The 27,705-nt window shown below is 39.9% G+C and overlaps 1 long non-coding RNA gene across 1 annotated transcript; it reads right to left on the bottom strand.

The window, feature by feature from the left end:
* Nucleotides 1-26,995, bottom strand: LOC103693918 (uncharacterized). Its single transcript, XR_010058653.1, has 3 exons — nt 26,399-26,995; nt 24,548-24,676; nt 1-260 (listed from the first exon to the last, which is right to left on the bottom strand). It is a non-coding gene; the product is annotated as an uncharacterized LOC103693918 (long non-coding RNA).
* Nucleotides 26,996-27,705: the final 710 nt, after the last annotated feature.

Raw genomic sequence — 27,705 nt, 5'->3', positions numbered from 1 at the left:
CACTTACCAGATGACACAATCCAGGAGATTGGAACCGTGATCAAGGAGAATCCATGTCTCTGTGAATGCAGTGTCCTGGAGGTGACTCATTTGTCCTTCTTTGCCATCGGGCAGGCAGCAGGCCAATACCATGACAGTGGATGTATCCATGTCCAAGGTGATCCTTAGTGAAGCTCAGTTTTTTTCAGAGATAAAGTGACGTCACGAACAGCAGATGACGTTTGCAGACATGACAATTTATGGAGTCTGGTCTGCGTATGCTGTAAAGTTGTCAAAGAAAGCCAGCACAGCACTGTTAGTAAAACAGTCCAAGGAGAGCAGTGGGCCTCTGATTTGTGAGGGTTTATCATGACATTGCTAAGTAGGACTCCCTCTTGTCAAGGACTCTGCTGCTAGTCCTACTTACTCATCCTATGAGTGTTGACCTAAACTGTTTGCCTTTTAATTAAGAGTTTCCCATTAAGAATATCCTAGTAAGAGCACCAGTGGAAGGGGAAGCCCTGGGTCCTGCTAAGACTGTACCCCCAGTGAACTAATATTGTTGGGGGGAGGGCAGCAATGGGGGGGGGGAGGATGGGGAGGGGAACACCCATAAAGAAGAGGAGGGGGAGGGATTAGGGGGATGTTTACCCAGAAACCAGGAAAGGGAATAACACTTGAAATGTATATAAGAAATACTCAAGTTAATAAAAAAAAAGAGTTTCCCATTAAAATGTTTTAAGTGAAAGCCACAAGTTTCTATACTCTTTATTACATCAGTAGCTTTTTAGTGTATTTTTCAAGTGAAAACCAGTCTTCAACTGGTACTCTTTAAAACTTCAGGAGCTCCTTCCAGTACCTGATGGAATTAGGATACCCCATTCTGTGTAGGGTGTTTTCAGCAAAGGCCCCTGTATTGGACTCATGACTGCTAGCATTTGTTCCATCCAGAAGACCTAGTTTTACAGGAATGCCCCCAAAATTCACTCTTCCATCCTCTCTGACTCTGCTCAACAGCAGCACTGGAGCCTTGGAGGCTAGGATGCTGGTTGATTTTAAGCAACTCTACAAAATGTGGATATAATCTGGGAAAAGTGAATCACAGTAGAGGTACCTTCTCCATCACATTGTCCTGAGGGCAAGTCTGAAGCTCATTTTATTGTGATTGATGTATAATTGCTCTGCTAAGTGTAAAAGACAAAAGAGAGAACCCCAAATGGTCCAGCATGATGAACGGGTAAACAGAGTTTATCATATTGATACAATGTCTCTAGAGATGGACAGAGGCATTGACAGTATCTTATGATAAAAGAAACTATTATTTAATGACCAAGAAAGGGGATATTTCTATATTAGATGACTTCATTTATGTTAAATATGCAAAATGACCTGGTCGGTGAGGGCATAGAACTTTATCCCAGCACTCAGGAGGCAGAGGCATGTAGATTTTCACGAGTTTGGGGCCAGCCTAGTCTACAGAGGTAGATTCAGGAAAGCCAGAGCTACACACACTCAAACACACACACACACACAGAGAGAGAGAGAGAGAGAGAGAGAGAGAGAGAGAGAAAGGGGGTGGGCAGAGACAAACTTTCTTGAAAATCAACCAATCACTCACACAAGGAATCAATTAAACAAACAAAAACCTCAAAAAACCAGACACCAAAAAACCAATCAATCTATCAAACAATATCAGAAGCAACAGCAGCAGCAGCAGCAACAACAACAACAACAACAATGACAACAACAACAACGACGACAACATCTACACCAAAAACCAACCGAATGAGACCAAATGTTAGATTGGATTGCAGCCAGTTTACTCATTAACTCAAAGCATCCGTGAAACCCAGGCACACCATGGGCTATGGTGTGCTCTACACATCCTGATCTTAAGTTCCTATACTTAAAGTAACACTTCTGTCATTAAAGAGGGATAGGCTGAGCTGGTGCCTAACAAGTTGATAGGGGGTAGGATCTGGAGGAATAAAGAGTACCTTCTAATGGCCACAGAGTTTTCTCAAACTTAAAATATTTTTAAAACCAATAGTATAAGGGATGCATAATTTAATGACATAGTAAGAATGCACTCCTAGATTATATACTTGAAAAAGATGAATTTGCTGCATAAGTGTATTACATACCTGTAAACATGTTATTATTGAAAGATTATGCTTCTTTCACATGTATGAATGTTTTGCCTACGTGTCTGTGTGTGCACTATATGTATGTCTGGGCCTGTGAAGATATGAGGGTTCTAGATCACCTATAATTAGATTTGAAGATGCCTTTGAGCTTCTTTGTAGGTGTTACTGTAGGTTTCAGGGTTTGAAGCTGACTGATATTGAGGATTACCTTTGCCCTCCAGTAGCAGACAGGTTACCTTCCAGTATTATGAACTCTGGTTAGTAGTGTGAAGAGTCTAGTTAGACCCCGGCTCAACCTATCCCCCCCTGTGATGACAGAAATGTTATCTTCAGAAGTCAGTCCTGAACATCAGATTTTATAGAGCAACCAATAGTCTTGGCACTGGCTTGTGATGGTCAAGGTTTTCTATAGGACCCTTTGGGTAATGACTCAACAGGTTGTCACCCATTCCTGTTGCTGGATTTGTAACTTGGTGGCACAAGATGTCTAAGTGGAGCCTCGTGTCATGTTAGTTTTTGGCTCCATATGTATTCCATACATATAGGAAGCTAATAGAGTAGCAGATTTCCATTTAATTTTTTCAAAGGGACTTGAGTGTTTGTTGTCCCTCCCCTTATTTCCTACTTTACCTAGGCTTGCATGCCAGGGCAGTGGGTGCTTGGTTAAGAAAAAGAAACTGACCCTCTTCCTTATCAAGTATGAACCTGTGTGCCCATTCCAACATGCAGCCTGCAGGTGACCTGGATACACTGGAGAGAGTGATCAACTCCAGTCAACATCATGTTGATGAATATGAAAGGAGGGTAATGGGGCTTGAAAAATGCGAGGGAGGTAGAAGTGTGTACCCTTTGCCTCTACCCATTTCTCCTGGTTCCCTCTCATTAACCCCTCCTATTCTAGCTTTTCTTTATCTCTTCCCAACACTATACACTCCTTCCTCTTCCTGGGCAGATATTCTTCTGCCCCCTAGTTCCCTAGTAGATAGTCAGGAATCCTGTGTGGTTATCCAGATTGTAGTTCTCATATCAGATACTTAAAACCTAACATCCTTAACAGCAGACACATGAAATGTTTGTTGTTTTGGGTCTGGGTTTGCTAAATCACGATGATTTTTTTAGGTCCATCAGGCCAGTCTTAGGGTTACAGATTGCAATGGCTGCCCTAACTGCCCTCAGTACTCCCTTTGAAGGCCATGCAAATAGATCTACTTCAGCGTCAACATTGACAGAGCTTTGAACAAGCACTGAGGGGGCTGGGCTCCTAACAGTGGAGTCTGATGGGGCACACATGGAGCATAAGGATAGGGTACAGTCCGTAAGCCAACTCCATTGTGAGCTCAGAGCATGTCACTATGGTGGTGCCAGTGCAGCTGTGTTACTAGGTGATGAAGTATAGTTCAGTTAACCCTGAACGAGCAGGTCTTGCCTACACTTCTTTGGCAAGAATTGGTGATTTTAGCAAACTCTTATCGTATAATTTGGGAGGTGGAGATTAGCTAAATGGGAGGGAAGAGAGGGTAAGAAGGTCCTGGGCGGCCCTAGAGCTCCATAATGGAGGAAGATTTTGAATATGATGCTCTGGCATTGAAGTTCCCCAGAAGGGGACGCTGGTACACCCGTCTGTGGCGCTCCTGTCCTGGTTTTGGATGCCTGCGTCAAAAGAAAACGACGAAATTTCCCCTCTATCTGATCGGGTATGATCCCGTGGGTCGATTACAAAGAGCGGCCTGTGTTGGGGACGTGGAGAAAATTGAAAGTATGATCCATGAGTGTCATCATCATGTGGATGAATCTGATTGGAGGGGCAGGTAATGGGGCTTCAAATTGATGAGGGGAGTAAAAGGAGGAGGGTAGGAACTGTTAGGGACACTCAGGGCTAAGGAGGAAGACAAATCAACTTCCAGGGCTACAATCTGAGGGTAGAGAGTGGTCATACATAGGCTCATTTTCACTGGGGACCCCTGGGTTTTATACCTGCTAAATGCTCTTAGTCGTATGAGACCTCCACACTGTGGAACAGCAGCTCCTAGGCCTTAATGAAACTACATAATTTTATTTTTATGTTAACCCTTACATTTTGTAAACATACAAAAAGACACACACACTCACACACATAAATACCGTTGATTTGCCTCTGTGTATTTTCTGTGTACCATTGTGATAGAACCTGGTGCAGGATCCCCTGGAACTGCAGCTATAGACAGTTGTGAGCTGCCCTGTGTGTCTTAGCAATCAAACTGAGTTCTCTACTAAACAAAACTAGAGCTGTTATTGCCAAGACCCCTATCTAGATTTTCTTTCTTCTTTGTTGTTGTTGTTGTTTTCTGTTTTTTCATTTTTATTAGATAGTTCATACATTTACATTTCAATGTTATGTCCTGTCCTGCCTCTTCCATCCCACTTCCCACTCCCCCTGATTCTATGACGACTTTCTTAATACATAATATGATGCAATATAATAATGTATAATATAATATAATGTATATGATACAATATAATAATATAGTATAAAATAATAATGGATCAAAGACATTTAGAACTGGAACTGTGACCATGCTCCCATGTAATCACCTTCTGTACTGTTGTTTTTACATCGATACACATGTGAAGGACAGAGATTGTCCTCATCTCACTTCCTGTGCCCCACACGTGTGGAGCTTAGGGTGTGGTGGTCAGAGACAATGTCGACTGCTAGTTATGTTGTACCACCATGGGGTTCTAAGGCCTGAGCTCAGGCAAGCAGGCCTCCCTGTGGGTTCCAGCCCATTGTCCCTCTGTTCTGGAGACTCCACTCAAGCAAGTCCATGGTGTGCTTTATTTACTGTCTTGGAGCACACTGATCCTCACACTTGTAGGCAAGTGAGCTTTGCAGATCCCGTTATCCCAAGATCAGCAGTCAGGTTTTCAGGACAAATGCTTTACCAATTGAGTTTTAACAACTACCCCAGCCCCTCATTCCTTTTTCTCTGTGTGTGTGTGGGTTCTTACCATGAACCCCCTTGCTCATCGTCCCTCCTCCTCTTATATGAGGGTTCACCCCCACCCGTTTGCCCACTCCTTCGGGATTCCCTGCCTTAGCATTCCGTTCCACTGGGGCTAGAGCCTTGGCAGGACCACGGGCTTCTCCTCTTATTGGTGCCCAACAAGGCCATCCTCTGCTACATATGCAGTTGAAGCCAGGGGTCTTTCCATGTGAACTCTTTAGATGAACAGACATCTGGGTTCTCTCCAGCTCCTGGCTATTGTAAATAAGGCTGTTGTGAATGTAATGGAATATGTTTCTTTGTTTTATGTTGGAGCCCTTTTTGTGTATATGCACAGGAGTGTGTAAAGCTGGGTCCTCCGAACAGATTTCCAGAGTTGTCCCAGCTTGCTCTCCCACCTACAAAGGAGGAGTGTTCCTCCTTCTCCAAATCCTCGCCTACCTCTGTTGCCTGAGTTTTGATCTTAGCCACTCTGACTGGTGTGGCGTTGAATAACAGGGTGGTAATGATTTGCATTTTCTCTGATGACTAAAGATGTTGACCAGTCCTTTAGGTTCTTTTTGGCCATTTGATATTCCTCAATTGAGAATTCTTTGTTTAGCTCTGCTCCCCTTTTTGTAATAAAGTAATTTGATTCTCTGGAGTCCAACTACTTGAATTCTATGTGTATATTGGATGTAAGCCTTCTATCAGATGTAGGATTCATAAAAATCTTTTCCAATCTGTTAGTAGCCATTGTTTTCTAATGACAGTACTCTTTGCCTTACAGAAGCTTTGCAATTTGATGAGGTCCCATTTGTTGATTCTTGATCTTGGAGAATAAACTATTGCTGTTCTGTTCAGGAAATTTTCCCAAGTATTCCAGGCTCATGTATTCTAGGCTCTTCCCCATGTTTTCTTCTTTTAAGTTGAGTATATCTGGTTTTATGTGGAGATCCTTGATTTGCTTGGATTTTAACTGTGTACAGGGTGATAAGAAAGGTTTGATTTGCAGTCTACATGCTGAGTGCCAGTTGATTCAGCACCAGTTGTTGAAAAAGCTATCTTTTACCCACTAGATGGTTTTAGTTCTTTTGTTAAAAATCAAGTGACCATAGGTAGGTGTATGGGTTCATTTCTGGGTCTCCTATTCTATTCTATTGATCTACTTGCCTATCGCTGTACCAGTATCATAACATTTTTATCGCTATTGCTCTGTAATACAGCTTAAGGTTAGGGAGGGTGATTCCCCCAGAATTTTTTTTCTTGTTGAGTATAGTTCTCAGGATCCTGTTTTTTTGTTAATGCAAGTGAATTTCCAAATCGCTCTTTCTACCTCCATGGGGAATGGAGTTAGAATTTTGATGGAGATTGCGTCGAATCAGTAGATTGCTTTTGGACAGATGGCCAATTTTATAATGTTAATCCTGCCAATCTGTGAGAATGGGAGATCTTTCCATCTTATGAGATCTTCTATTCTTTCTTCAGAGACTTGAAGTTCTTACCGAACAGGATTTTCACTTGCTTGGTTAGAGTCACACTGGGTTATTTTATTTTATTTGTGATTATTCTGAAGGTGTTGTTTCCCTAATTCCTTTCTTAGCCTATTCATCCTTTGAATAGAGAAAGGCTACTGATTTGTTTGAGTTAATTTTGTATCCAGCCACTTTGCTGAATTTGTTTAAGGGGGCATCCTTGACTACTCCCTGATTTTAGTGGTATTCCTTCAACTTTCTCTCAATTTAGTTTGATGTAGGCTATTGGTTTGCTGTACATTGCTTTTCCTATGTTTATAGTAAGCTTTGAATTCCTGATTTTTCCAAGACTTTTAAAGGTTAGCACCTCATTCTTATATCCTGTCTTTATGGTTGAAGGGGAATCGATGACACACCAGCATATTTTCCCTAGTTCACATGCTTCTTGATCATTTTGTTATTCTAAGATGTTAATTAGTCTTTAAGGTGGAGCTTCATATAAAGAATACAAGAATGAAGTTTAGTTTTAAAATATTCTTCTGTTCATTGAATATTTTCTTTAAAAACACTGAATTGTCCAATGGTAATTTTTCATTCTGTCAGTCCATTTATTCCCCACATGTAACTTAGATATCCCCTGTGTAGAATACACATTCTAATATCTCTCAAGATCTTCCCATTTGTAAAACTTCATTTCTCTGCCCAGTCAAGCTTCCTTACATTGTATAAATTTAAATATAACATGAAATGAACATTACTCTTTGGAACCCTCCTTTCATTTTACTGAAACTCTATGAATCTCAAGCAAGGCAGCTATGCCACCATAGGTTATTACCTTGTAGCAATATTTACCTGATTTTGGTGTGAGTCCATGGGCACATTGATCAATATACGGCAAAGCATGAGGTCCTGGTTTCTATACCGAGTATAGAAGTGTTACATATGGGCATAAAAAATGAAATGTGAAAATAAAAATAAAAGAAAGTATTGAGGACTGAGGGCTTACATTTTTGTTCACTGTTAAAAATGTACATAGATGCAAGTGACCGGTAAAATTGCCACTTACCTGTAGATTGTGACATATTTTGTTTAATGTAGGGCACAATGGGTTGCATGATAATTACCTTTTATTTTGTAAAGTGCTAAAAGTATGCTAATTATAGTTGTAAAATAATAAAAAGGATAAATGACCTTCCATTCTTAGAGAGGGTAAAATGTGAATGAAAATGAAGGTAACCACAATGAATAAGATAGGAGGATTAAGAAATGTAAACTTCTTTTATATGAATTTTTTTATGTGTACTGCTGATAAAATCCTGTTTTTCTCTCACAGAATAGTTCTGTTTGTTATCACTAGGAAGAGAAATCATTACCATGATCAGGAAATGCTGAGCTCTCAGGAGCTGGAAATGCTTGTAGTGTTGTAGCAGATTTCTTCCCCATTCGAACTGAAACATCAGAGTAGCCCCTATTAAGATATGTTTAATGTTCATCCCTTGGATGGGGACATGGAGTCATGGAGCTCCTGAAAATACCGAGGAGTAACTAGTAAGTTCCAGATATTAGAGTATGACTTAAATTCAAGCTGAGATCAATTTGGGAACTTTTCTAGGATTCAGACAGGCTGCTTTGAGCAGCGAAGAAGGTCAGGATAGAACACCTGCCTTAAATAGGAAGAGTCATGTACCATATCCCTAGCACAGTAAATGAACATTTGAGTAGACCTCAATAAATAAGAACATTGTAGTTACTTTCTTCCATCAGATAGAAATCACCTTCATATTATGTAGTACTTACAGGTGATGAGAGTCTTACTGGGAATTCAGAGATGTTGCTAAATGTGTTTTCAATTTGCAGGACATCGCTGCATTATGCGAGTGCCCACAACCATCCAGATGTAGTGACACTGTTATTAGAAAATAAGTCCAACATTAACATCCAGGATGATGAAGGCTGCACACCGTTGATTAAGGTAGCTATTGGCCATCTGTTTTGGTATGAAATGGATTAGAGGTGTCCTTGTTTGGTTTCTGTTGTTGTGAGAAAACACAGACCAAAACTTACTCAGGAGAGGAAAAAGTTATTTAGCTTACATTTATTCATCCCAGTTGATCCTCATGGGAAACCTGGTCAGGAACTCAAATCAGGAACTGGGGGGAAGAACTAAACTAGAGATCAGGGGAGAATGCAGCTTTCCATGGCTTTTACCCAGGTTTGCTCAGCTTTTTTTTATACAACTTTGAACTCAGGCATGCCCCTACCACAAGACTTTGGGCTTTCCTACTTCTGTCTAAATAAAAAAAATAGTTCCACACAGTGCCCCAGAGGCCAGTCCAATTCCTCAAGTGAGGATCTTTCCAGGTGTATTAAGCGTGTATCACATTGGCAAAAAGAACAAAATCTAAGCAAACAAGCAATCTCTGCATTGTGACAGCCAACCAGCACAGACCTGAGTGCTTAGGACATCTAGGTGGGTTGGTAGAACCCCTTAATTCTACCACTTGGAAAAAGATGTGGTGGGGAGATCATTAAATGAGTCAAGCCTGGAGTATTTAAGAAGACCTTGTGTCAAAATGGAGGGAAAATATGAATAACTAAAACTCTGTCTGATTTCAGAGAAACTATTCAGTGCCATTGTAGAAATGTTTCCCTTGGCTTCCTTGAAGTGAAGATGTATTTCTTTGTACAATTTCCACAGGCTGCGCAGCGGGACAACACACATTGTGTTTGTGTATTGCTCAGGCACAATGCTAATCCAAATTTGATGGATTACAGTGGGAATACAGCCTTTCACCATGCCATTTCCAGGGGCAGCATAGCAATTGTAAAGATGCTCCTGGAGTACAACGTAGATATTGAAGCCAAAACAGAGGTAAAGGTCATTCAACTTCATTCCCAATGCACTTCTAGCTACTTCTAGCTGGGACACTCAGACCTATTTTCTACATGCAGAACCTCAAGCATTGTCACTGAATGTGTTCAGAGGAACGCTTTTTCTCTTTAAATATATATGTGTGTGTGTGTGTGTATGTGTGTGTCTGTGTGTGTGTCTGTGTGTGTCTGTGTGTGTGTGTGTGTGTGTGTATTTATAATTAGTGCCAAAAAACCCACAGAATAGCATATTTTGTCTCAGCGTTGACTTTAAGTTTGAAATTCAAGATTATAGGCTTTAGGATTACACACACACACACACACACACATACACACACACATCACATCACATCACATCTACACCAACAAGGAAAAGAAATACATTTCAAGTTTAATGATTGTAGAATATATAGAACTGGGTTGCTGCTAAGAAGGTATTGATGTGTGTTTGGCTCAGGGATGAGGGCAGACTGGGAAAGGAGAGAGGTGTCAGGCAAATTAGAAAATCTGATCATTGAGAAAATACACAAAACATTTTTATGATTTTCAAAAGTTTTGGTATTCATAGAAGATGCTATTGCCCTTGGGAGATAATTCTTAGTTTAGAAAAGAAATATATTTGGAGTGCAGATTGAGAAACTCTGCTCCAGATACCTCTTGAGCACACTCCTTCAACAGGGGCATACCAAACTTTATATTTTGGGGTTGTGTCCATGGAGGTCCTAGTTTTTGGAGCTAAGAAGATTGGAACCATTGAGTGTTTGGGGAAAATTCTGGAAGGGATTGGTGTTCATATGCAGTGTTGTGTAGACAAAAGATGTGTCAAAGGGAAGAAGAGAGCTGTGTGTGGAAAGCACAGCAGGTGTTGTAGGAAAAATGATGCCTTGTGACTCAGTACAGTGTGTGTTTATGTTCACAAAATCTGTGATGAACTTTCAGTTGAGAAACAAGTTGTTTTATAAAATGTAATATTGTTTTCTTTACAGTATGGCTTGACACCACTGCAACTTGCAACATATGAAAATCAGACTGAAATGATAAACTTCTTAGAATCAATGAGTGCAGATGCACAGGCCGTGCAAGTGTCAAACAGGTACAGTTTCTTCTCTTCTACAATCTTAGTGTTGTTCTTGATGGTGAGAATTGCTTAAGTCAGGAATATTAATATGATATTAAATGATTTGAAAAACTCAGAGAAATATTTAGAAAGCTTATTACACACGAAATATGAGCTAGAAAAGAGACTGTTCCAACACAACAAAAGAACAGCAGTACCAGGAGTACTACATAGCTCAGTAGTTCAGTTCGTGAGTCATGAACCAAGACAAAGAATAAGCTAGATCAGCTGTTGGTCCACTTCAGTATTTTTTATTTTGACACAGTTTGCCACTGAATTAAAGGTCATGTGTGTCATTGGCAAATGTTCTACCATGAATAAACACCCCCAGTCCCTGAGTCTGAAATTTTATAATTTCTGACCTTAAAAATGACAGTATAAGCCATATCTTTAGAATTATATGTTACATAATCACAGGTAATAAATAGTGTTTCCTAATGATCTGTTTGAAATGTCCAATGCAGTAGAAAACTACCTTTTGCTAGGAGGTGTTTGGTAAACTTTCATCCTGTAATTAACTAGCAATGTTGGTGATATTGCAGTCCAAGACATTTTTGTGTCACATTTCAGATGGAGCTTTTAATGTGGATATATAAATAGTTCATTTCCTTCCACATATTCTGGTATTTTAGAATTATAAATCTTCTCCTAGATTTTGTGAATGTTTAGCTCTAAATAAATTGATCTTACAAAGCTATATTCCCTTCCATATGAAATAAAATTATTATGCTGAAATTCCCTGTTTAGTACACATGTTTACCTAATGTTTATGTTGAGCCATTATTTCCAGACAACAGATCTGTGCTTTAAGGTGAGCCTTTCTAGAGAGAGCTCACTCTCCTTTCAAAACTTAATGCTCTTTGAAATATTTAATTTTATTTTTTCTTATTCATTTTACATCAAACTCACTGACCCTGTCTCAGTCTCCCTATTCCACAGTCCTTTCTGGTTCCCCTTCCCCTTCACCTCTGAGCAGTCATGGATCCCCTATGTATCCCCACACCCTGGCACTTCAAGTCTCTGCAAGGGTAGACACTTCCTCTCTCTCCAAGGTCAGACAAGGCAGCTCAGCTAGAAGGAGGTATCCCATGTATAAGGAACAGCTTTTTGATAGGCCCCATCCCAGTTGACTGGGACCTATATGAAAATCCAGCTGCTCTTCTGCTACATATGAGTGGGAAGGTGTGAGTCCAGCCCGTGTATGTTCTGTGGTTGGTGGTTCAGTCTCTGAGAGCCCCAGGCGTCCAGCTTATTTCACTCTGTTGTTTGTCCTCTGGAATTCTTATCTCCTTGCAGACCTGGAATCTTTCCTCCTAGTGTTCCCTAAGAGTCTACTGCCATACATCCCTGAGCAATGCAAATATTCTCTTTAGAGTTTTTAAGAGGGAGAAAGGAGAGAGAGAGAGAGAGAGAGAGAGAGAGAGAGACAGAGAGAGACAGAGAGAGAGAGAGATTGATTGATTGTGTGTATGCATGCTTGAGCCTTTTAGTTTGTGTTCTATTTAAAAGCTAACCATGCCTCATGTTTTCTCTTGAGAAAGTCGCAAGAATACCAGTCAACAGTCATAGTGAATTGCTGAAAAATAAATTCAAAATTGTTTGACTCTGTAGTTCCATGAATTACATCCCAGACTGTGGGAGGGAGGAGACACACAGACCTTTGTGAGTTAAGTACAACATGGTCTATGGCGTGGGTTTCAGACCAGCATGGCTACATAGTGAGATCCGGTTTCAAAAAACATTGTTTGTGAACATCTAAACTAAGATACAGGGGACTGAAATATAAAGGTCTTCAAATGCTCGCTAAATGTTTTTCTTATGAATAGTACAATAACCATAACTTATAAATCTATGCCACAGTGCAAGAACACCAGCACATAAAAAAAAGTGAAGCATGTAAGATTTTTGGAAGGTAAGATTTTTTATATCATATATAAATTTACTATATTGTAGCTGGTCTTATTCACCCTAGATAAAATAGTGCGGACATTTTAGCTCCTCTCCTACTGTGACCACACAAGGCAGCCCAGCTAGCAGAAAGGAATCCAAATGCAGGCAACAGAATGAGAACCTGCCCTCACTTCAGTAAACCAGGAGTCCACATGAAGAGCACGTGAAGCTGCACGTCTGCTACCTCTGAATATGGGGTCTATGTGCAGCCCTGACGTGCTCTTTGATAGGTGGTTCAGTCCCTGTGAGCCCTCATGGGCCCCTGTTGGTTAATCTGTAGGTTTTCTTGTTGTGTTTCTGAACCTTCAATGGCACTGTCCTCCTTTGAATTCAATATCCTTCCCCCAACTCTTTCACAAGACGCCCCAACCTCCACCTGATATTTATTTTGCTGTGGGTGTGTACATCTGTTTCTATCCAGGGCTTGATGAAGACTCTCAGAAGAATTATCCAAGGCTTCTGTCTGCAAGCATAGCAAAATATCATTAATGGAGTCAAAGACTGGCTCTCTCCCACAGGGTGGGTCTCAAGTTGGTCCAGTTATTGGTTTGGTATCTCCTTAATGTCCGTTCCATTTTAACCTGCATATCTTGGTGGTAGGATAAATTCTGGGTTGATGTTTTTCTGAGTGCTTTGGTGTTCTCCTCCTTCTCCTGGAAGTCTCCCCTGTGTACAGAAGATGACCACTGAAAGCTGCATATCACCTGCTGCTAGTAGGATCTGCAAGTCTCAGCTCCATAGATAGACTGCTAAAAGCCCCCATGGTTCCTGGTCTTTGTTTCACCACAGAGATGCCTCTCCACTGGTATCTTCTGTCCCAGCTCCCACACCACACCTGCTCTGCACCTTAGTTCCCCTCCCCATCCTACAAATTTCCCTCCCTCAATCGAATCCTGATATCTATTTCATTTTCCCTCCTGAGTGAGATTCACGCATCTTCCCTTGGGCCCTCATTACTTAGCTTCTTTAGGTCTGTGCCCTGTGGCCTGGTTATTCTGTAATTTATGGCTGCTAAGGTCCTCACCTTTAAGTGAGTACATACCATGCCTGTCCTTCTCGGTTTCAGTTACCTCATCCAATATGATGTTTGCCAATCCCATCCATTTGCCTGCAATTTTCTCAAATTCCATGTTTTTCATAGCCGAGTATTATTTCATTGTGCAAATATACCACATTTCCTTAATCAGTTTTTCAGTTGTCTCCTGTCCATGGCTATTACAAGGAGAGGTTTTATGAACATAGTTAAGCAAGTGTGCTTGGGTGGTATGGTGGAGCAAGTTTGGGGTATATGCCCATGATTGACATAGTTGTGTCTTAAGGTAAAAACTATTTCAAAATTTTTGGAAAAAAACCCGCCAAATTGCTTTTCAAAAGGGATTTTAGGGGTTAGGGATTTAGCTCAGTGGTAGAGCACTTGCCTAGCAAGCGCAAGGTCCTGGGTTCGGTCCCCAGCTCTGAAAAAAAGAAAAAAAAAAAAAAAGAAAAGGGATTTTAATGTCTCTCCCACCAACAATGGAGGAATGTTCCCTTTGCTCAATATCCTTGTCAGCATGGCTGTCACTTGAGGTTTTGATTCTGGCTTCTCTGACTGGTGTAGGATGGACACATGGTCCTTCTGATCTGCATTCAGTGATGACTGAAGATGAGCATTTGATGTCTCTCGGCCTCCTGAGCATCCTCGGCTGGGAATGCTCCGTTTACCACTGTACACCATATTCAGATTGGTTTATTGTTGTCTATCTTTTTGGGCATTTTATATATTTTAACCATTATTTCTCTGTGAAGTGTAAGACTGATGACGATCTTTTCCCAAAATGTAGGCTTCTCTTTTGTCCTTTTGATGGTGTCCTTTGCTTTACAGAGGTTTTTAAGTTTTTTGAGTCCCCATTTATCAATCGTTGATCTCAGAGGCTGGGACAGTGGTGTGCTGTTCAGGAAATTGTCTACTGTACCGATGTCCTCAGTATATTGAAGTTTCTGCTTCAATGTCAAGGTCTTTCATCCACATGAACTTGAGTTTTGTGCAGGTTGAGAAAAACAGATCTATTTGCATTCTTCTTCATGCAGACATACAGTTACACCTGCACCATTTGTTGAAGAAACTTTCCTATTTTCCCCATTGTGTGGTTTTGCCTTTGTCAAAATCATGTGTTGGTAGGTATGTGTGTTTTTTCTTTGATTTGATTCCATCGGTCAACTTTTTGTTTCTATACTAATTCTATACAGCTTTTGTTATGATTGCTCTGTGATATGTCTTGATATCAGGGATGATGATACCTCCAAAAATTATTTAATTATTCAAGATATCTATCTATCATCTATCATGGGTTTTTTGTTTTTTAAAAAATTGCTCTTTCAAGGTCTGTAAATAATGGTCTTGCAATTTTGAAGAGAAATGTATTGACTGTGAAGATGCTTTTTGTAAGATGGCCATTTTCACCTTGTTAATCCTATCCATCTGTAGTATAGGAGACCTTTCCATCTTCAGATGTCCTGTTAATTCCTTTTTCAGAGACATAAAGTTTTTGACAGGCAGGTCTTTAAGTAGCTTGATTAGAGTTGTACTGGGCTATTTAATGTTATCTGTGGTTACTATAAAGGGTTTTGCTTGACTAAATTTTTCTTATCCCTTTTAACTGTTGCATGAGGAAGGGCTGCTGGTTTTTTGAGTTAATCTTGTATTCAGACACTTTTCTGTAAGGGTTTATCACCTTTGGTGTAGGAGTTCTTTGGTAGATTTTGTGAGGTCTCTTTTGTATGTGGGCAGCTTTGCTTACTCTCTGGTTTTAAGTTTCTCTGCATATAAGTTGTTAGTGTTTATTGGCTGGTTCAGGTATGCAAATTTGATCACTGAGGTCTCTAAGACTTTTAACATGAAGGGGTGCTTGATTTTATCAACGGCTTTATCAGCATCTAATGTGATGACCAAGTGAATTTTTTTGACATCTCCACCCCTGCCAGCTGCAGCTATCCATTCATTTTCATGGCTGTCAAGCCATCTCCCCTGTATCTCCCCAGACCCGATCCTGAAACACTCAATTGTCCCAAATTTACCCACTCCCACCTAGTTCTTTCCTTCCTCTGCCTCCTCTGACTATTTTCCGGTATGTTCTAAGTTAGATTCAAAATCCTCTCTTGGTCCTTTCTTCTTCATCTTCTTTTGGTCCTGAGTATAGTATTGATATCCTGTACTTTATTGCTAATATCCACTTATAAGTGAGTATACACCATCCATGTCTTTTGGGTCTGGGTTATGTCACTCAGGAAGATACTCTCAAGTTCTATTCATTCACCAGCGAAAATTCATTATGTCTTTGTCTTTAGTAGGTGAATAATATCCCACATTGTCTTTTTTCATTAAAAAAAAAAACTTCACCTTGTCAGGACCATCCATCCATCTCTCCTCTTCCTTACCCACACCTGATTCCAAACCCATCCCATAGCCCTCCGTATCTCTTCTCTATTCAGTTCACTCCCTCCGTCTTCCTCTTAGGACTGCTTTATGCACTCCTTTAAGTGAGATTCAGGCATCCTCACTTGTGCATTCCTTCCTGTGTAGCTTTTCTGCGTCTGTGGATAATAGCATGGTGTCTGTAATTTTGGCCAATAACCATCTATAAGTGAGTACATAACACACATGTCCTGTTTGGACTCCGGAGGATATTCTCAAGTTCCATTGATTTACCTGCAAAATTCATTCTGCCTTTGTTTGTAATAGTGGGATAATATGCCATCACTTTATTTTTTTTTATTAACTTATGTATTTCTTATTTACATTTCAAGTGTTATTCCCTTTCCCAGTTTCCGGGCCAAAATCCCCGTAGCCCTTCCCACTCCCCTTCTTTATGGATGTTCCCCTCCCATTCCTCCCCTATTGCCGCCCTCCCCCGAACAATCACGTTCACTGGGGGTTCAGTCTTCACAGGACCCAGGGCTTCCCCTTCCACTGGTGCTCTTACTAGGCCATTCATTGCTACCTATGAGGTCAAAGTCCAGGGTCAGTCCATGTATAGTCTTTAGGTAGTGGCTTAGTCCCTGGAAGCTCTGGTTGCTTGGCATTGTTGTTCATATGGCATCTCATCCCCTTCAATCTCTTTCAGTCCTTTCTCTGATTCCTTCAACGGGGGTCCTGTTCTCAGTTCAGTGGTTTGCTGCTGGCATTCACCTCTGTATTTGCTGTATTCAGGCTGTGTCTCTCAGGAGAGATCTACATCGGGCTCCAGTCTGCCCACTTCATTGCTTCATCCATATTGTCTAATTGGGTGGCTGTATAAGTATGGGCCACATGTGGGGCAGGCTCTGAATGGGTGTTACTTCAGTCTCTGTTTTAATCTTTGCCTCTCTATTCCCTGCCAAGGGTATTCTTGTTCCTTTTTCAAAGAAGGAGTGAAGTATTCACATTTTGATCATCCATCTTGAGTTTCATGTGTTCTAGGCATCTAGGGTAATTCAAGCATTTGGGCTAATATCCACTTATCAATGAGTGCATACCATATGTGTTTTTCTGTGATTGGGTTAGCTCACTCAGGATGATATTTTCCAGTTCCAACCATTTGACTATGAATTTCACAAAGGCATTGTTTTTGATAGCTGAGTAATATTCCATTGTGTAGATGTACCACATTTTCTGTATCCATTCCTCTGTTGAAGGGCATCTGGGTTCTTTCCAGCTTCTGGCTATTATAAATAAGGCTGCTATGAACGTAGTGGAGCACGTGTCTTTTTTATATGTTGGGGCATCTTTTGGGTATATGCCCAAGAGAGGTATAGCTGGATCCTCAGGCAGTTCAATGTTCAATTTTCTGAGGATCCTCCAGACTGATTTCCAGAATGGTTGTACCAATCTGCAATCCCACCAACAATGGAGGAGTGTTCCTCTTTCTCTGCATCCTCGCCAGCATCTGCTGTCACCTGAGTTTTTGATCTTAGCCATTCTCACTGGTGTGAGGTGAAATCCAAGGGTTGTTTGATTTGCATTTCCCTTATGACTAAAGATGTTGAGCATTTCTTTAGGTGTTTCTCAGCCATTCGGCATTCCTCAGCTGTGAATTTTTTGTTTAGCTCTGAACCCCATTTTTTAATAGGGTTATTTGTCTCCCTGCGGTCTAACTTCTTGAGTTCTTTGTATATTTTGGATATAAGGCCTCTATCTGTTGGAGGATTGGTAAAGATCTTTTCCCAATCTGTTGGTTGCCGATTTGTCGAACCACAATGTCCTTTGCCTTACAGAAGCTTTGCAGTTTTATGAGATCCCATTTGTCGATTCTGGAAATTTTTTCCAGTGCCCATGTGTTCCAGATGTTTCCCTAGTTTTTCTTCTATTAGTTTGAGTGTGTCTGGTTTGATGTGGAGGTCCTTGATCCACTTGGACTTAAACTTTGTACAGTTTGATAAGCATGGATCGATCTGCATTCTTCTACATGTTGACCTCCAGTTGAACCAGCACCATTTGCTGAAAATGCTATCTTTTTTCCATTGGATGGTTTTGGCTCCTTTGTCAAAAATCAAGTGCCCATAGGTGTGTGGGTTCATTTCTGTGTCTTCAGTTCTGTTCCATTGTTCTATCTGTCTGTCTCTGTACCAATACCATGCAGTTTTTATCACTATTGCTCTGTAATACTGCTTGAGTTCAGGGATAGTGATTCCCCCTGAAGTCCTTTAATTGTTGAGGATAGTTTTAGCTATCCTGGGTTTTTGGTTTAATATACGGAAAACCATCAACGTGATCCATTATATAAACAAACTGAAAGAACAAAACCACATGATCATTTCATTAGATGCTGAGAAAGCATTTGACAAAATTCAACATCCCTTCATGATAAAAGTCCTAAACATAGTAAAAGCCATATACAGCAAACCAGTTGCTAACATTAAACTATATGGAGAGAAACTTGAAGCAATTCCACTAAAATCAGGGACTAGACAAGGCTGCCCACTCGCTCCCTACTTATTCAATATAGTTCTTGAAGTTCTAGCCAGAGCAATCAGACAACAAATGGAGGTCAAGGGGATACAGATTGGAAAAGAAGAAGTCAAAATATCACTATTTGCAGATGATATGATAGTACATTTAAGTGATCCCAAAAGTTCCACCAGAGAACTACTAAAGCTGATCAACTACTTCAGCAAAGTGGCTGGGTATAAAATTAACTCAAATAAATCAGTAGCCTTCCTCTACACAAAAGAGAAAAAGCTGAGAAAGAAATTAGGGAAGTAACACCCTTCATAATAGATCCAAATAATATAAAGTACCTCGGTGTGACTTTATCCAAGCAAGTAAAAGATCAGTACAATAAGAACTTCAAGACTCTGAAGAAAGAAATTGAAGAAGACCTCAGAAGATGGAAAGATCTTTCATGCTCATGGATTGGCAGGATTAATATAGTAAAAATGGCCATCTTACCAAAAGCGATCTACAGATTCAATGCAATCCCCATCAAAATACCAATCCAGTTCTTCAGAGTTAGAAAGAACAATTTGCAAATTCATCAACAAAAAGCCCAAGATAGCTAAAACTATCCTCAACAATAAAATGACTTCAGGAGGAATCACTGTCCCTGAACTCAAGCAGTATTACAGAGCAATAATGATAAAAACTGCATGGTATTGGAACAGAGACAGACAGATAGTCCAATGAAACAGAATTGAAGACCCAGAAATGAAGCCACACACCTATGGGCACTTGATTTTTGACAAAGGAGCCAAAACCATCCAATGGAAAAAAGATAGCATTTTCAGCAAATGGTGCTGGTTCAACTGGAGGTCAACATGTAGAAGAATGCAGATCGATCTATGCTTATCACCCTGTACAAAGCTTAAGTCCAAGTGTATAAAGGACCTCCACATCAAACCAGATACACTCAAACTAATAGAAGAAAAACTAGGGAATCATCTGGAACACATGGGCACTGGAAAAAATTTCCTGAACAAAACACCAATGGCTTATGCTCTAAGATCAAGAATCGACAAATGGGATCTCATAAAATTGCAAAGCTTCTGTAAGGCAAAGGACACTGCGGGTAGGACAAAACGGCCACCAACCGATTGGGAAAAGATCTTTACCAATCCTACAACAGATAGAGGCCTTACATCCAAAATATACAAAGAACTCAAGAAGTTAGACCGCAGCGAGACAAATAACCGTATTAAAAATGAGGTTCTGAGCTAATCAAAGAATTCACAGCTGAGGAAGGCGAAATGGCTGAGAAACACCTAAAGTAATGTTCAATATCTTTAGTCATAATGGAAATGCAAATCAAAACAACCCTGAGATTTCACCTCACACCAGTGAGAATGGGTAAGATCAAAAACTCAGGTGACCACAAATGCTGGCCAGGATGTGGAGAAAGAGGAACACTCCTCCATTGTTGGTGGGAAAGCAGACTGGTGCAACCATTCTGGAAATCAGTCTGGAGGTTCCTCAGAAAATTGGACATTGAACTGCCTGAGGATCCAGCTATACCTCTCTTGGGCACATACCCAAAAGTTGCCCCGACATATAAAAAAGACACGTGCTCCACTATGTTCATAGCAGCCTTATTTATAATAGCCAGAAGCTGGAAAGAACCCAGATGCCCTTCAACAGAGGAATGGATACAGAAAATGTGGTACATCTACACAATGGAATATTACTCAGCTATCAAAAACAATGACTTTATGAAATTCATAGGCAAATGGTTGGAACTGGAAAATATCATCCTGAGTGAGGCAACCCAATCACAGAAAAACACACATGGTATGCACTCATTGATAAGTGGCTATTAGCCCAAATGCTTGAATTACCCTAGATGCATAGAACAAATGAAACTCAAGATGGATGATCAAAATGTGAATGCTTCACTCCTTCTTTAAATGGGGAACAAGAATACCCTTGGCAGGGAATAGAGAGGCAAAGATTAAAACAGACACAGAAGGAACACCCATTCAGAGCCTGGGCCACCCATTCAGAGCCTGCCCCACATGTGGCCCATACATATACAGCCACCCAATTAGACAATATGGATAAAGAGATGAAGTGCATGCCGTTAGGATACGGATGTAGATCTCTCCTGAGAGACACAGCCAGAATACAGCAAATACATAGCCGAATGCCAGCAGCAAACCACTGAACTGAGAACGGGACCCCCGTTGAAGGAATCAGAGAAAGAACTCGAAGAGCTCGAAGGAGCTCGAGACCCCATATGAACAACAATGCCAAGCAACCAGAGCTTCCAGGGACTAAGCCACTACCTAAAGACTATACATGGACTGACCCTGGACTCTGGACTCTGACCTCATAGGTAGCAATAAATATTCTAGTAAGATCACCAGTGGAAGGGGAAGCCCTTTGTCCTGCTAAGACTGAACCCCCAGTGAACGTGATTGTTGTGGGGGAGGGCAGCAATGGGGGCAGGATGGGGAGGGGAACACCCATAAAGAAGGGGAGGGGGAGGGATTAGGGGGATGTTGGCCTAGAAACCAGGAAAGGGAATAACACTCGAAATGTAAATAAGAAATACTCAAGGTAATAAAAAAAAAAAGATTTCAATAGACTGGTGTCATTTCCACTAAGTTCTCTCTTTCCTGTGTAGGTCAAGATGTGATCTCTCAGCTGCTGCTTCATCGTCATGCTTGTCTGCCTGAATCATGATGGTGATTTCTGTATCCAATTTAACCAAGAGACCCACTTCACACCATCTCTTTCTTCTAAACATTTTCTTTCCCATGATATTTTTTACAACTATAGAAAGTGACTAACATAAGCATCAGCTAGTTACAATAAGAGTGTATTTAACAGAGTCTGAAGGATTCATTCAAAGCTGTGAAGTGGTGTTACCCAGGGGATTTGGTCACAAAATGTGTTATCAAATTCCATAAAGCTAGCTTAGATAGGATGCCCGGAACACTCGTTGATTTAAATAGATAAATTCAGGAAGTTGGGCTTGTGAATGGGTTTGATGCTGCATTGTAAATGGGAAGCCTCATTGACTCATACTGCATAAGAAATAAGATCTTCACATGTTTGTTCTTCCTTACACCTCAGGGAAACCCATAACATGGCAGTCTACTTTTGACTTTCAGTGCCAGGTTTGAGGATGATTTACGTTTCTTACTTGCAAAACTGACACGTCAAACATTCTCTGCATCAACAAGCAATATATCACAGAGAAGATTCAACAGAACAGGTGAAGGAGGACTGTTGATCAAAGAATAATGTTGAAGAAGCATGCATTTCCTCTTAGTGTTCACACTATTAAAATGGATCATGAGAGAATTTAAGTTCCTTGGATTTCCTGAGAAAGACAGACTTGAATATAGCAAACCATGGGGTATGTTACATACATAGTCATGTTTTCATATGCAATGTGTTACCAGACTACTTATCACTACCCCATTGAACCATCTGGCTGGCAAATATGCATATACACATGTGTGTGCACTTATACGCATGTATGTATTTCTAACTACATATGTGTACGTGAGAAGATGTGTATACATGCATATATATGCAAGTATATGTATATATGTATATATATTTACTGCTTTTAAAATAAAAGGAGAGAGATTGGTGTATAGCCGTTTAGAATAAAAATGAAATGTAGTAAGTGTGAATTTCTCATTCATGTGATCTTTTTCTTTCAGCCAAACTAGGCATCACCTTTGAAATGTGCCTGTGTCATTGTAAATCCTGCTGGCTGTACTTGTTTATAATGACTTATACCTGGTATTCCGCTAGCATGGGGTAGAGAACTGGTATTAACTAGTTAAGGTCTTTCATTTTTTTATTTTATACTCATTACACCGCATTTGCCATGTAGTCTTGTGTGTAGTCTTGTGTTCGTTTGGTTTTATTCAAATTTAACATCAGAAATGATGTTTAGTTTTACTTCAGTGACATTTATTCCTTGGAAGAATGGAAACTACCTTTGTCTTAGTTGTCTCTGTAAGATCCCACTGCTGTAATGATATTGTGGATTGTATTCTAATCATGGGCATATAAAATTTAGTTACTATATTTATCACCATTATTTGTACATTCCATAGCATCATAAAATTTTAGTTAGGATAAAATGTGTTTGCATTAGAAATTTTACTTTAGAAAATTCTAATGACTTTTCACTGCAATAGAAGGTGATTGCCGAGTGAATTTCTGTTTATTAAAGTACCTGAGTTCTATGTCTTTGCTAAGGTCTTCCTAGAATAAAAATTACTCAGGTTCATCACCTGTAGTAGTTAATTGGAAACCAAATTGATCTAGGCATAAACGAAGAGCATTTGAGTTTGGTTTCTGTAAATTACAGTTTCTAATGATTCCATTAGGTGTAATAATTATATCTGAACTTCCTCTTTCCTAATGATGAAATTAGAGGTCTAGAGGAAGGTAGTTAGCTACGTGTTGACAGTATGCAGTGGAGTAAGGAGTAAGTAGTGTGTGTAAGATCAGCAGACACACCCTTCTGCTTGCTTTGTAACTTCTGTAAGGGGATTTAAACAGGAAAGATGGCTGTTACTTTTGAATTTGTTTCTGTACTTTCTGTGACAAAATATCTGATGGGGAAAACCAGTCACTTATTTCAAGGAAGGAACAGGGAGGCCTGACTTTTGGCAGTACATTGTTGGTTCTCACATGCTGGTACCACAAGTAGTCATAGCCATTAAAATCTACCACTGAAAACCTTCTGCTAGCAAGGCCAGACCCCAAAAGTTAAACAATCTCCCATCAGTGGCCAAGTGTTCAATCACATGAACTCCCATCTCTTTGTCTGATCCTCCCATGCACTGCTTAGCATTTGTGTTAATGTTAAATAACCCCCCCCCACACACACACATGCAGAGTTTATCTACTGTTTGTCTGTTAATGCTAACCAAAGTGTAAATCATACTACCAATGTGATAAACCTACTTGGCAGCCTGACTGATAACTTGAATTTGATACCTGAGACTGGAAACAGAGGAAGGGAAAGATTGATTCATACAAGTTATCTTTTGATACCCACAATTCAACTTACATTCTCCTACTCCCCAAATAAATTAAGAACAGGACGTCCTTGAACTGACAGAGACCACCCTGCCTGCTTTATGAGTTCGTGAATTAACTGTGTACACCAACATACCCAGCCACCTGTTGTGGGCACCCTGCCTATAAGTACTTTGGACTTCAATGGGTAAAACCAGAATGCTGAGGTCCTGTCCAGGAAGTTAAGAAATATCAGAAGACTGACTTCTTATTTCCCCTGATGATAATTTTAATCTTTTTGCCTATCAAACATATTAAATCTGTGTGCTGGAAAAGGGGCTGAGGAGTTTAAAACATTCATTGCTCCTCCAGGACACCTGGCTTTGCTTTGTAAAACACATAATATTGGCTGACAAAGTTCTGGAACAACAAGAACAAAGGATGAAATGACCTCTTCTGATTTTTGTGGGAAGCACACGCACATGGTATACAGACAGAATACACGCAAAACATTCACACACATAAAGTCAGTCAATCCAAAGTAAATGAAGCACAACTATGGTGGTTGCTTTCAAGTTTACTGTACCTATATCGAGGAGCATGTACTATTTGGTTTCTGTATTTTTATGAGTTCTCCTCAGTGAGTTAAAAACATGCTCATTTTCTGTTTTTTCTTCTGTTTCCATAGTCTAATTTACTATTATTACATTTTATGACAGTGATTCTCAACCTGTCTGTCATACCCTATTGGAGGAGGGCATAGAACAGTCTCACACAGGTTGGCAAAGACCTTCTGAAAATACCAATACGACATTACAGTTGATGATATTATCAATCTGACACTGATGCAGTAGCAACAAAACAGTTGTATGGTTGGGAATCACCACAGCATGAGGAACTGTATTAAAGGTCACAGCATTAGGAAGGTTGAGAAGCACTGCCTAATGCAGTGACTGGCAAGGAGTGAGGATATGGAGAGTGTGAAGGGAATGCTCAAGGCTGATCTTTCTCTACTCGTTCACTACTTGCACTAGAAAGGCATAGGCACAAACACCCATCACTCCCCTTCACAAAAGGAAATAGGTTACTTCTCAAATGAGGGGAATTACCATTATGGATTTTTTTGCTTTCCATACATCAGGTACTGGCTCTCCTCGAGAACACACATAAACTCCAGATTTTCTAAAAATGTTCTGGATCTTCTTAGGTATTATATGGAATTTTCTTCCCGAATCTCCCTGCAATGCAGAGAAGAGAGTTTACTTTTTATTTGGTCTCGAAATTAACTCTATTCTTTTAGGATGCATGCTTTCAAATCAACAATGTTCTTTAGGAATTACAGGATATTGACACATGAAAATCAAAGTTATTAAATATAAAATATCTTCTTATATGCCTATTTACAACTTAATAGGATACCATCAAGAAGTTAAAATATTTATGCTAGCCTAGATTAAGAGAAAATCATTAACTGACAAACTTGACCTTGTTCTTGTTGAGACTAAGCTTAATTCATTATCAGTCAATTATTCTGCTTCTAGTTTAAGATGATTATTAATATTAATGAGGCCCCTTCTAACAGTCTTACTCTTCCATTGTGGGGAATCACAAAATGCACAGTTTTCATTTACAAATAAATGGCAATTTAATTGCTAGCACTGTCCATACCATAGAACCGGTGAAACTGCTTTATAGAAACACATTGGTCCACTGAGTCACATTCAAAAATCATTCACACAGCCCCTCACTATAGGGCTATAGGTTATATAGAAACAGGTTTCTTAACCTTGAGCAGCTCACAGTGATAAAGCAGCCTCAGACTGAATATGGAAATATCTAAGTAAAGCACTACAATATTTTAACTGTTTGAATGTGGCACAAAGAATATAAGTTTATATTATTTTAAAATCCATAAAGAAGAACTTAAATGGAAATATACAGTAATTGACTCCCTGCATCTAAAAATGCTGGATAATTGGGAAAAACACTTGTTGTTTTTCTAGATGAAGAGCTTTCAACATACCCTCATAGAATCAAATAGAAAATGCTCTATTCTCATAAGACAAATTTGATGAACATATTACAAACTGCTACATAGCCACAATTTCTCCTTAGTGTAAATACACATGAAATAGAGAAACCAAGGAGATGCTCTCATACAGAATCCTAAAATAGCAGTGTCCAAAGGTAGATAAAAATTGCATGCATTTTCCTGAGGGTAAAGTCACTTAGGAGATTCATGGATTATAGAAATGTCTGGACTTACTAAGAAGTACTTATTATATATAAGTATACAGTAGCTATCTTCAGACACACCAGGAGAGATCATCAGATCTCATTATAGATGGTCGTCAGTCAACATGTGGTTGCTGGGAATTGGATTCATCAAGACCTCTGGAAGAGCAGTCAGTGCTCTTTTTTTTTTGTTTTTTTGTTTTTTTTTTGTTTTTTTTTTTTTTTTTGGTTCTTTCAGTCAGTGCTTTTAACCACTGAGCCATCTCTCCAGCCCAGGAAAACCAATATGGGAGAGGGTGAGGGGGAAGGGATGGGGGCTCATGGACCGGAAACCAGGAAGGGGAAAAACATTGGAAAAGTAAGTAAAGAAATAATATCTAATAAAAATTTTTTAAAAAAGAAATATTATGGTCTAGTAACAGTCACATTTTAAAATCAGTCGAACATGTACTCATTTCTGCAAACAATACTTGTCAAACGTCAGACATCTTCTATTGTACGAGGACTGTGCTCAGTCTTCCACTCACTATGTCTTTTGAGTCCATTCTCTTATTGGCCACCACTACCCACAAGGACTTACTGCTCACTTGCAGTTTGTAGAAATCTCCACATCTACAATGTGGACTCCCTTGAGCAATCTTTCCATATAAAACTGGGATAGTTACACTATTGCTGAATTGTAACAAAATTCATAAGAAAATTAAACTCACAAAGAAGAATTTTACCTTCACAGAGGAGGTAGAGCTGACATTATCCACATTCACACACCTAGGAACAAGAAAGGAGGGCTTGTCAGGGAGCCTTTAGAATAACAGCATGCAACATTCTTCCAACCTTGGTTTTGTGGCTCAATCCCTTCTTCATGAATAAGAAACCCAGGCAAACTATCCAGTAAACTTCAGGGGATTCTCTCTCACCACCTCCTGCCTCACCATAAGTGCCCCAGGATTCAGATGCACATGAGATCCTCAAGACCTCATGTGGATTCTGAGAATCCAAACTTCCATTCTCACAGACTCATGGCAAGCACTTTATCCACTGAATCATCTCCCTTCCTAAGGATGTTTGTCCATAACTCATGCTGTGTGGGAGATAATTGTTCAGCTTGTGATTATAGAAGAAATAAAGAAGCTGAAATCGGAGTACACAGAGGCAAAGAGAATGTCAGGTTCTGAACATTATACTTTTTACAGATTAATTTATTGTAAAATGCACACATTCTTACCATGGTGATGTTCCTGTAAGTCTCTTACCAGCTTCTAAAGAGGGAAGCAAAATTTGTCACAAAACAACTATAGGAAACATGACAATAAGTGCAAAGGCTAATATTTGTGACCCTATATCCTTTGGCACCATTTATGAAAAGCCTTTAAAGTGAATAATTATTGGTAAATAATAAATATATGCAAAAACCTTTCTTCCCATTTCCTAGTATATTTTAAAGACAAAGAGAAAATTTCATCAAAAGTTACTACTTATAAAAATTGTTGTGCAAATTACCTATGATCCTGATCACTATCAGACACAGAAATTATCATCTTAGCCTGAACTGTTGTCCCATAGTGAAGGGTTAAAAGGACAGCGTCATGTTGCCACTGCTGCTTTTGGCCTCTGGACTAGGGATGTTTGCAGCACTCTAGGTGAGCATGCTCATCTCGTACAGTAGTGAAAGGGGCTGCTACAAAGGTCGACTTGAACTTCCTTCACTGTAGGGGAACATTCATTGCTACCACCGGGAAGCACAGTCTCTGGTGACTGTCATTGCAGGACAGTCAAATATAGGAGACCCAAAGACCTTTACAAAGTATTTCCAGCTGCAAGTGTGACAAAGCTCTTGAGAGATCAGTGTGTTACTGTAGTCGAGATCTTCTGAAGAAGATGTTAAGGGCCCTCAGATCTAGCATTGACCCCTAGCTCATTTCCAGCAAAAAGAAGTTCAACATCAACTTCCATTGCTGGCCATGGCAAGAGCAACTGGAAAGACTTCCTTAGTAGTTATGCAACATGAATTATTACTCCAGAGAGAAGCATG

Source organism: Rattus norvegicus, chromosome 16 (genome assembly GCF_036323735.1).
Source record: "Rattus norvegicus strain BN/NHsdMcwi chromosome 16, GRCr8, whole genome shotgun sequence".
In the NCBI taxonomy this organism is placed as follows: domain Eukaryota; kingdom Metazoa; phylum Chordata; class Mammalia; order Rodentia; family Muridae; genus Rattus; species Rattus norvegicus.
The sequence above is the reverse complement of the archived record's forward strand: the minus strand, read 5'-3'. Positions and strand labels throughout refer to the sequence as shown.